The sequence below is a fragment of the Cicer arietinum genome, chromosome 3, assembly GCF_000331145.2.
Source record: "Cicer arietinum cultivar CDC Frontier isolate Library 1 chromosome 3, Cicar.CDCFrontier_v2.0, whole genome shotgun sequence".
NCBI lineage: Eukaryota > Viridiplantae > Streptophyta > Magnoliopsida > Fabales > Fabaceae > Cicer > Cicer arietinum.
In genome coordinates, this window is record NC_021162.2 from 45612786 (window position 1) to 45623623 (window position 10838).

Below are 10838 nucleotides of genomic sequence, written 5' to 3' on the forward strand. Positions count from 1 at the left end.
AGTGACTCAGACTTAAACGTCAATCGATTTGCCAATCGATTGTGCTTGTTACAGAACCTCAGCTATTTTGTCAAAATCAATGTGCCAATCGATTTATTCAAAGTGGTTCTGATAAATGATTAACTGCAATCGATTGCCTAATTGATTGCCACAAACTTGTAGTTTAAGAAATCTAATTCAATTGATATCCCAATCGATTTGTTGGATCACAAAACTCATTCCTGATTTAAAACCTTTGTCACAATCGATTTGTCAATCGATTGATTCAATAAATGGTTGTTTCTGTGACTTGCAAAATCGATTGCTCAATGGATGTTCCAATCGATTGTCCAATTGATTGGATTTAGCCCAGAACTCAGGTTTCACTAAAAACCTTTAACGAATCGATTGTCCAATCGATTCATGTAGTGAAAACTGTTGTTCTGAGTCAGACAATCGATTGCCCAATTGATTCATCAATTGACTTATTAGTTGATTGATTTATATTCATTGGCAAAGACTTAAGTATGAGATTATAGTGATTAATCTACTAAACTAACTACTATGACACCTAATTACACAACATAAATTGCATCTTTCTCAAGCATATCCTCCAACTTTGGTTGATTCCTTGAGTTGCAAGCTTTTGTTCCAAGTGTATGGTGTCTTCTTGTTTGCCTGAAATATTTCTCAATTCAAATCATTAGATCAATCAAATATTTCATATGTACTGTATGTTTGGGAATTAAATCAAAAACATGATCTAGGAAGCTCATGACTTACAAATACGCTATAAGATCAAAATGCGAACCTTTTCTATACCAAAGACCAAGAATAGTGGTTCCCACAAGATATCTAAAGATTCGTTTAACTGCTGTTAAATGAGTTTCTTTTGGTGCAGATTGAAATCGAGCGCATAATCCCACTACAAATACTATATTAGGTCTACTAGCAGTTAAGTAAAGCAAAGAGCCAATCATTCTTCGATATTCTTTTTCAGAAATAGATTTACCATTTTCATCCTTCTCTAAAGAAGATGATGGATGCATGGGAGTAGACATGATCTTTGATTCATTCATTTTGTATTTGACCAACAAATATTTAACGTATTTTTCTTGACAAATGAAAATGCCATTTTCATATTGTTTAATTTGTAATCCAAGAAAATATCTTAATTCTCCCATCATGCTCATTTCAAATTCACTTTGCATAAGTTTTGAAAAACCTTCACATAATTTTTCATTTGTTGATCCAAAAATGATATCATCAACATATACTTGAACAATGAGTAAATCATTCTTCTCTATTTTCTTAAATAATGTGGTGTCAATTTTTCCTCTTGAAAATCCATTTTTGATTAAGAATGAACTTAACCGTTCATACCAAGCTCTTGGTGCTTGTTTTAATCCATATAAAGCTTTGGTAAGTTTGAAAACATGATTTCGTTTTGATTGGTTTTCAAATCCTGGAGGCTGTTTCACATAAACTTTTTCACTTAAGAATCCATTCTAAAATGCACTTTTAACATCCATTTGAAACAATTTAATAAGTTTATGAGATGCATATGCAAGAAGTATAAGAATAGCTTCTAACCTTGCAACCGGAGCAAAAGTTTGATCGTAATTTATCTCTTTTTGTTGATTGTATCTTTGAGCGACCAGTCTCGCTTTGTTCCTGATAACCTTACCTTTTTCATCTAGTTTATTTCTGAATACCCATTATGTACCAATGATTGTTTGATCTAGTGGATCAAGTACCAGTGTCCAGACTTCGTTTTTCTCGAACTGCAGCAGTTCTTCCTTCATGGCATCTATCCAAGATTGATCAATTATGGCTTCCTTAATTGATTTTGGTTCAATTTGGGATATCATTGCCATGTTGTTTTCATCATTCTTAAAAGACTTACTTGTTCTAATCCCATCAGTCGTGTCTCCAATGATTTGTGTTTGAGGATGATCTTCAATCGTTCTCCAGCTTTTTGATGGAGAGTGAAACGAAGGTTGTTTATCAATCTCTGTTTTCTGCAGACTGTTTTGCTGTTGTGAAACAGTTTGAGTTTCTTCTTCCACATCCTTTTTACTTATATCCAAGTCATCAAACTCATCATGTAATATGTGCATACTAATTTCTACAACATTAGTTCTTAGATTAAATACTCTATATCCTTTAGAATCAGTTGAGTAACCAAGAAAAATTGTTTTATTGGATTTTGCATCAAATTTTCCAATGATATCTTTGTTGTTCAAAATATAACAATAACAACCGAAAATATGAAAGTAAGAAATGTTTGGTTTTCTATTTTTCCAGATTTCGTATGAGGTTTTGTTGATGATTTTTCTTATGGATACCTGTTGGTATGTATGACCTCGTAATAAGCGGAATATATCAGAATGTATCAGTTCTTTATGAAATTAAATCAATTTCATACACACAGCGGAAATTAAATTGTGGCATACAAAATTAGCAAGTTTTATTAGATTGATATGAGATTAATCAAGATGCATACAAGTCAAATTATCAGATTAAACAATATTACTTATTACAGAATATGTTTAACATGCATCTAATTTTAATCACATATACAGATATATCAAGATAGTAAATCAAAGGAGATAAGGGTTAGAGAAGATTGCACCAAGGATTTATACTGGTTCAGTTGTCCACTTGACAACCTACATCCAGTCCTGCAAATCCAAACGGATTTCAGATTTTCTTCTCCAATAGAAAGAATCAATTACAGATTGTCCAGTTTCCTCCCCGAAACCTATCTATCTTAATGATCTCTTTCCTATTGATCACCCTCTGATCCTTGTAGATACTCAGCAACCTATCACAGAATCAAAGTACAACTCTTTCTTGTTGAGCACTCTCACCCAAGAAAGTAGTCACCAGTTTCTAGCTGGATTTTCTCGCTTTGTTTTTGTTTCAAAGAATTATTACAAACAGAATACAGAAAGAACAAAAAGTAGTCTTCAATCTTGGTCAAAATGGCTTCTCACAATTCTGGATATCAAAGATTTGTTTATGAGAATCCTTGTCTTTCAAGATCACTTTTCCAGCTATCTTTTTGATTGTTGATAATCCTCTTTTTCTATTTGATCTGAAAAAGTAATCTCAATGTATTAACCAAGTGTTATTGTGTATCAAGAATATTCAATGTATATTTCAGATTGATATCATTGTTATTATCATTCATGTTATTGAAAGACAGATTGAAGACAGTTTATATAGTTTCTGAAAAACATATTAATCAATCGATTTACCAATCGATTTCGTAAAGTGATAAACCAGTCTAATCGATTTGCCAATCGATTATCGTGTGTCTTGTTTTTCTTGAATCTTGAAACTATATAACCCAATCGATTTACCAATCGATTCTTTAAACAACATTTCTCAGTGATTATGTTAAGACTGATATGAATCGATTTCGTAATCGATTGTAGATGTTATGTTCAAACTGAAACACATATCAATCGATTCCATAATCGATTTATCAAATCTTCATAATCGATTAACAAGTACTTAAAATCGATTTGGTCACACGCTCAGAGTTCACTGGGTTTTCAAAAGGTTCTGTCAATCGATTTGCCACTTGATTGTGTTTAAGTCAGTGACTCAGCTATTTTGATACTAATCGACGTGCCAATCGATTTGTATGTATTTGTATGAAAACGTTCTTACCTGGAATTTGGTTCAATCGATTTCCCAATCGATTTCGACCAAATTTAACTTGATTGAAATATTACAACATAGATTGTCCAATCGATTTGTATGTCACAGGAAAAGTTATTTTGCAAGTGATTTTCAAGTAATCGATTTTCCAATCGATTACCCTTAAAACTGGGATTCCACTGTGACTTGTCCAATCGATTTACCAATCGATTTATTTCAATCAGTTTTACTTTGTGAATTGTATAATCGATTTGTCAATCGATTACCCTCAAAACTGGGATGCTACTGACTTGTGCATTTTCAATTTCTAATTTAGTCAGTCGATTGCCCAATCGATTATACCAACACAAACAGTTGTGTTTCCTTACACCATTGTCATGAAATCGATTTCCCAATCGATTTGCTTTAGTCAAAAATCAACTTTTGTTGATTTCTTGTGTTCCAAGCAACCTATTCCAAGTGTGTAGGATTTGATTGTTGTTCCTGAAATCTTGCTCAATTCAAATATTAGATTTATCATGTATTGTATGAACATTGTTGAATTATTAATTATGTCAAAATTAGGAATCAAAGGATCAAAATCCAACAATACCCAGTTTAGGATATAACAAGACATGTTTATGGCTTCAACCCAAAAATATCTTTCAACATTAGACTCTTCCAAGATTGTTCTTGCCATTTCTTGTAATGTTCTATTTTTCTTTTCAACAACTCCATTTTGTTGTGGAGTTCTTGCACATGATATATTATCATAAATACCAAGTTCTTCAAAGAAGATTTTAAAAGAAACATTTATGAATTCTCCTCCATGATCACTTCTTACAGAAATGATGATGGATTCTTTTTCATTTTGTACTTTCTTACAAAATATTTTAAATGCATCAAAGGCATCGTCTTTTTGTTTAAAAAATAATACCCAAGTAAATCTTGAGAAATCATCAACAATAACAAAACCATATTTGATTGGCCCAAAAAGATCTATGTGAAGTAGTTCAAGAGTTCTGTTTGTGGTTAGAAAATCTTTTGAATGGAAACTACTCTTGACTTGCTTTCCTTTTGCACATGCTTCACATATTTTATCTTTATCAAAATTGAGTTTGGGTAATCCTCTAACAAGATTTAACTTTGAGATTTTTGAAATTGTTTTCATGCTGATATGTCCAGCTCTTTTTTGCCATATCCATTTATCTTTATTGATTGACATAAAACAGGATTCATCAGGTAGTTCTTGAGGATATAAAACGTATACATTTTTCTTTCTATTTCCAAAAAACAAAGTTTCTCCAATTTCAGTTTTTCTAATTTCACATACCTTTGGCTTGAGAATAACTTCACATCCATTGTCACATAGCTGACTTATGCTTAAGAGATTATGTTTTAAACCTTCAACATATTGAACATCAGTTATCTGAGCAGAGTTTGTCTTACCAATAGTTCATTTACCTTTAATTTGAGCCTTGTTGTTGTTTCCAAAAGTAACCGATCCTCCATCCTTCTTGATGAATGTCATAAAATAGTTTTTATCTCCTGTCATATGCCTTGAACAACCACTGTCCAAGAACCAAGGCTTTCTCTTTATATTTGGAAATCCAACCTACATAAGATGTTATCTCAGTCTTAGGTACCCACTTTGTTTTGGGTCTTTGAGAGTTAGTTTTGAAATTTTCTCTTTTATTAAGATAGCACAACGTTTTTTGATGACCGGTTTTAAAACAAACTGAACATTTAATTGTTGATTTTGGATTTGATTTGATAATCTGGGTTTTAAAAGATTTTAGATTTCATTTTGAAGTGGTTCTAGATCGTTCTCTTTTTCCCAGATTTTCTGGAGAAGGTTCAGCTGTCGTTTTGGAACTTTCTTCGTTTTGAAAGCAGACTGGAGAATGTTATCCTTTTTGCAGTTTTTTTAAACATGTTTTAGCAGAACGATCTTCTTTTTTAATCAACTTTTTTCTTTCAATCTTTTCATCTCTTTTTCTAAAATAGCAAGCAAATTCCAGATGTCCATGTTTTTCACAATATGAGCATGTAGTTTTACATCGTTCTTCCTTTCTTTTTGGGACAAAAATTCTCATACATTTTTGTTTTTTGAGTTTGATTGAAACCAAGACCAACTATATCAAAGATTCCTAGTTGAGATCCCATAATTTTCTGGAAAGTTTCAGTGGCTTTAATGAAGTTTAACAAAACAGTTTTAAGAAGTTCATTTTCATTTTTAAGGAGAATGTTCTCCGTTTTTAGTGCAGATCGTTCTTGACCTTCTTGTTTTTCAAAATTTTGTTTCAGTGTTTATTTTAATTCTTGAATGATATTTGTGAGAACATTATTCCTATCTTGACTCTTTTCTTTATTAAATTGTTCTTTTAAAAAACTGCATTTTTGAATTAAAAGATTTGAATCATTTAACAAGTTATCAAATTCTTTTCCCATTTGTTCACATAAATAACAAGATTCGGGATTTATTACCTCATCTTCTATTTTTTCCATCAAGCATATGTTAGCTTCCTCTCCTTCTTCAGTTTCTGATTCTTCTAATCATCGCATGTTGCCATCATTGATTTCTTTTTTAAGGGAAATCGCTTTGGTGGATTTTTGTTTAAAGGACACTCTGCTTTGTAATGTCCTAATTTATTACATCCAAAGGCATGTGACTTGGCTTTTGTCAACTTCTATTTTGGGATTTTTGTTTTGAAATCCCTTTTTGATTTGATCTCTTCTTCTCATCATTCTCTGTATTCTTCTGGCGAGAAGAGCAATTTCACCAGCATCCTCTTGTTCAATTTCTTTTGGTTCTTCCTCTATTTGTATTGTGATTTTTTCTTGAGATGCATTTAGTGCTATTGCCTTTCCCTTCTTGATTGGTTTGTCTTCTCGCATCAATATTTCATGTGCTCTTAAAGTTCCAATTAGTTCTTCCATGGGAAGTAATTCAAGATTCTTGGCTTGGCTTATAGCTGTTACCATTGGTCTCTATATGATTAGAAGACATCTCATGAATTTTCTTACTCTTTCTTGAACTATGTAAGCTTTGCCAAAAGAATGCATTTCATTTACTATTGTTGTGAACCTTGAGTACATTTCATCAATGGTTTCTCCTTCTTTCATTTCGAACAGTTCAAATTTCCTTATGCCAATGTCTATTCTTGTTTCTTTGACATGACTTGTTCCTTCATGATGAGTTTGTAGTGTATCCCATACTTCTTTTGTAGTTGTGCATTCAGCTACTCTTTTCACTCTCTTCCCTGCTTAAGGCACATGATACGAATAATTGAGTTTTAGAGTTTAGGAGTACCTTAGTTTTATCATCAGTTGTCCAGTCTGCTTCCTTCTTCAGAGCAGAGGTTGAGTCATATTGATCAACTCTTGGTATGAAATCTCCATCTGTAATGATGCACCACATCCATGTATCTTGAGATTTCAGAAACAGCTGCATCTTATTCTTCAAGAAATAATAATCAGATCCATCAAATAATGGTGGTCTCCTTCAATAATGTATTTGGCTTTCGACATTTTTTCTTCTAGATCTTTTCTCTAGCACTTGTTAGGTGTTTTTAATCTTTCTTGAGACCGTGCTCTGATGCCAATTGAAGTAGTAATGTCGATTTACATGGAAGGGGGGTGAATTGTAAATGTACCTATTTAAAAATTCCTGAAAAAAAACCTTAAGATTTAACTCAAGAAGGATATTGGTTAACAAAACAGAAAAGGGAGAATGTTCTTGGTTAGCTTAAAAACAAAAATTCAGTTTATGTTTTATCTCAATTAACCAATTAAGCTTAATAAATAAAGAGATAAGAGAAGGAATACCACACAAGAATATATGTTTTGATTGATGTTGTTATAGTCCTTTTTAATCTGTTTGCCTTCAAGTATAAAAAGCTTTGAAGCTTCTCATTCAATCATTGATGATATAGCTTCGATCTGGAGCCTTGAATATGTCCGAGATAGTTTGACAAATGTTGATAAACCTCTACAGAAGTAAGGAGATCAAAACTGAAACTCTGCAGAAATGGAGATTGATTATCAATCTGGTTTTGGCAGTTTGATTTTTCAAGAGATTGATTGATCAATCTGGAGACTCAATGTGATTATTCAGGATGTCTTCCTGATGTCTTTTGTACAAATCAAGATTGATATCTTGACAGTTTGTTTGTAGGTGTTCAAAACTGTTTCAACTAGCTTGATTCGAGACCTTTTATCTTAATGATACAAAAACCTTCTTTGACTGAGATTAGACTTATTTGTTCCTTGCCATGTACTGATGAATTTAGTGTAAAATTTAGATACAAAAGCTTCGTTGAAATAGTGGAGATTGATTGGTCAAGATGCTGTGACGATCAGTCTTGAGTCTGAAGATCATTCTCCTTTTTGTCCAGAAAGTTCTTGTTTCTTTGTCTGTTCAATTTTTAACTGTTTTCTTTGTTTTGCTTGATTCCTATCTTTGAATTAATTCACTCAAAAGCACAAGTTAACTTAACATAACATTTTTAGAATCATAATTAATATTCTTAATTAACCTTTGTTTATTTTCATCAAAACTTTAATTGAGAGTTTGTTTCAACAACAAGCAATCAAGAATACCAAAATATCTTTTAAATTTTCTACTAAAATATTATTACCATTTTCTACTATCTCATGTCTCTCTCCTCTCTCTCTCCTTTCTCTCTTTGTCACTTTTATCTCTCTCTCTCTCTCTCTCTCCTTTGTTTGTTTGTCTAATCTCTCTTTTTTTTTTCTGGTGTTTCATGTGTCTCTCTCTCTCTCTCTCTCGTGTATCTCTTCCTCTATTTTATATTAACGCATCTTAGCTCTTTCTACATACATGTCTCTCTCTTATCTTTATATATCCCTATCTCTTTTTCAACCTTCAATATGTCCCTCCTTTTAGATTAAGTAATCGCAATAAACAACCATTAGCTAAATTACCGATGAACTTTCATATTTGTCAATGATTATTTTAAAAAACTCTTCCTAAAATTAGAATAATTATTAAATGTCTCTTAGGAAAATCGTGCATCATCTTTGTTTCTTTAACTCATTTTAACTCATCATAGTAAGGCAGGAACATAAAACTTTGTGGTAATCAAAAGTCACTTAGTGTTACCAACCTTCCATTTTTTATCCGTTCATATGTGTAGGGATTACAAAAGAGCAATTATCTTTATATATCCCTATCTCTTTTTCAACCTTCAATATGTCCCTCCTTTTAGATTAAGTAATCGCAATAAACAACCATTAGCTAAATTACCGATGAACTTTCATATTTGTCAATGATTATTTTAAAAAACTCTTCCTAAAATTAGAATAATTATTAAATGTCTCTTAGGAAAATCGTGCATCATCTTTGTTTCTTTAACTCATTTTAACTCATCATAGTAAGGCAGGAACATAAAACTTTGTGGTAATCAAAAGTCACTTAGTGTTACCAACCTTCCATTTTTTATCCGTTCATATGTGTAGGGATTACAAAAGAGCAATTATAGTAATCAACAATGGCTAAATTGTTGTAAAAATAATGTGCCAATGAAAGGACCGTGTATTTATGCATAAATTAAAACGCATCATAGGATAAAAGTCAATGCACAAATCTATCTATTATAATATATTAAAATAAATTTTCAATTTTATTGAATGACACATCACACAATTATGTGTCACATCATTTATATTCTTAAGTGGCACTTTCATATGCTTCTACAATGTATCACACAAATTTTATTTCTTAATTTAACTTTTACATCATCATATAGATATGTTGAGAACCCACACACAAAAGTTCTTCATGAAAATAATTTTACTATATTCTCACTTCAATCAACTTTTAATACTTCTTCATTTCTAACTTTGTATATTCAGATTAGTTGGTAAAAACATACATCATATCTTATATTATCTCAAGAATCATTCTCTCAATTTCTTCTTAAACGTTGGCAGAGAATACACTTTAGATATAAAGTTTTTTCGTTTACACAACATTACATCATTCATGGCTTCTCAATTCTCACCAAAGTATCAATGAAAAATATGAGATTGTGTAACCTATGGTTGACTTCCTTGGATGCGTCAAATCATTAATAATAAAAGACATCAAATAAACAAATAAGAAACCAAATATCTAATAAGAAAAGTCATTTGTTGTAATCACTAATGATAATTGTTGCACTAACAGGAGGGGTAGTGAAGACCTCAAGAGAGGAATGCGCACAATATTATTTTTCAGTTGTTAAGACATAATTTCGAGTAAGTGTTGAAGAACATCAATAAACTATGTGTAACACCCCAAATTTTATAATAAACTACTTTATTAATTAAATAGAATTTTAAATAATTAATTTGATGACTAATATTATTTTAGAATATATGTTGATAAATTTCGTGGCTAATTTTCGTTATATGAATGCTTTCTATGATGTGTTAGTTTGATACATGTTATATTACATGAGCGATATAAATAATACATATTATATTTTGTTATTTGATATATTTAAAAAAAAAATAGTATTTTAGTGTAATATATATTTTGAAGAAAAAGATTTTATGCGATTTTACGTGTACATACATGTACCCAATTAATGCAATATTTTTATGTGCGCTTGACTTAGGTTAAGTATGAAGATAGTTATATTTCAATTATTTATAACTATTTTCTATTTTTAATTATTTTTTTATAAATAATTATCTTAATATAGAATAGATATTGTGATTGATTTCGTTTATTTTTAAATACTTGTTATGGTATTGTGATTTTATATATATTTATTATGATTTAGTAATTAATAAAAAATGTTGATGTTATATTTATTTATTTTATAATTTTGACCATTTTGTAATATGATGGTATTATTATAATGTGAGTATTTTGAGAAATAAGTATAATGGTAGAGATTATTTTGAATGTGAGAGTTTTGATGATTAGTAATATATTTTTTTATATTGATTATTTTAATTACTCTAATTTATAAAATATTAGTAATGTTTGGAAAACTAAATGGTGTTTGGACGAATATTAAAAAGGAGATTAAATAATTATTAGTTTTATTTTAACAAAATAAAAATAACAATAGTAAAATATAAATAAAGAGACCAATGGGTTTGACTCTATAAACCCTAATTGTTAATAAAATAAAACAAACAAAAGAAGGGAAGGGAGTTGGAAGGGCAGCCGTAAAGCCAAAGAGGAAACACAA